Below are 809 nucleotides of genomic sequence, written 5' to 3'. Positions count from 1 at the left end.
TAGTTTCCACACTCAGTTGGGTCACCTTTCTTTGGAATGGGAACAAATATAGATCTCTTCCAGTCAGTTGGCCAAGTGGTTGTTCTCCAGAAATGAAATACTATACAGCATTAAAAAACAATCAAATAGCAAACCATTAAACAACATGGGGGAGGCTTGAGGACATTATACTAAGTGAAATATCTCAGTTGCAAAAGGGTAAATACTGCATAAACATTGTTATAAAATAGGAGTGACACAGGAAGGTTGGGGAGAGAATGAGGAAAGAGTGGATAGACAATGAACACTGCATTAGAACAAATTAGGGGGAAACTGTCTGAAAGGAATACATGATTATGTATTATATGTTTGAGAACAATCTGGAACAAGGAGTGCATTGTGGGGTGGGCTCAGGGAGAAAGGGAGAAGGGGAAAATATGCAACAATGAATAAATAAAAGAAAATATGGAACATGGGATTACTTTTCACATGATTACTGAGTTTCTGTTGGGCTGAAGTTAAACTTTTATAAGTGAATAATGCTAAATAAAAAATATATAAATAAAGTATTGTTTCACATCCTTCTTATATCCCTTATTTTTCTAAAACATTTTATTCTAATGAAATTGCTTCTGTTGTCCACTGTCCCCAAAATTGTTATCCTTAATTCCACCTGCAATATTTTTTTTCATTCTAAATCTTACTTTTACTAACCTTTGCCTCCAGAATCTTCTATAGTTCAGTGTCGCTAAGATTATCTTAATGTATAGTGATGTTGCCTTCTTTTAATGTCTCCTTCTAGTTTTGAATTGTCAAGAAAAAGTTTATAT

Source organism: Elephantulus edwardii, unplaced genomic scaffold (genome assembly GCF_000299155.1).
Source record: "Elephantulus edwardii isolate Elephantulus edwardi_28Jun2011 unplaced genomic scaffold, EleEdw1.0 scaffold00155, whole genome shotgun sequence".
NCBI lineage: Eukaryota > Metazoa > Chordata > Mammalia > Macroscelidea > Macroscelididae > Elephantulus > Elephantulus edwardii.
Note: the sequence above shows the minus strand (reverse complement) of the source record.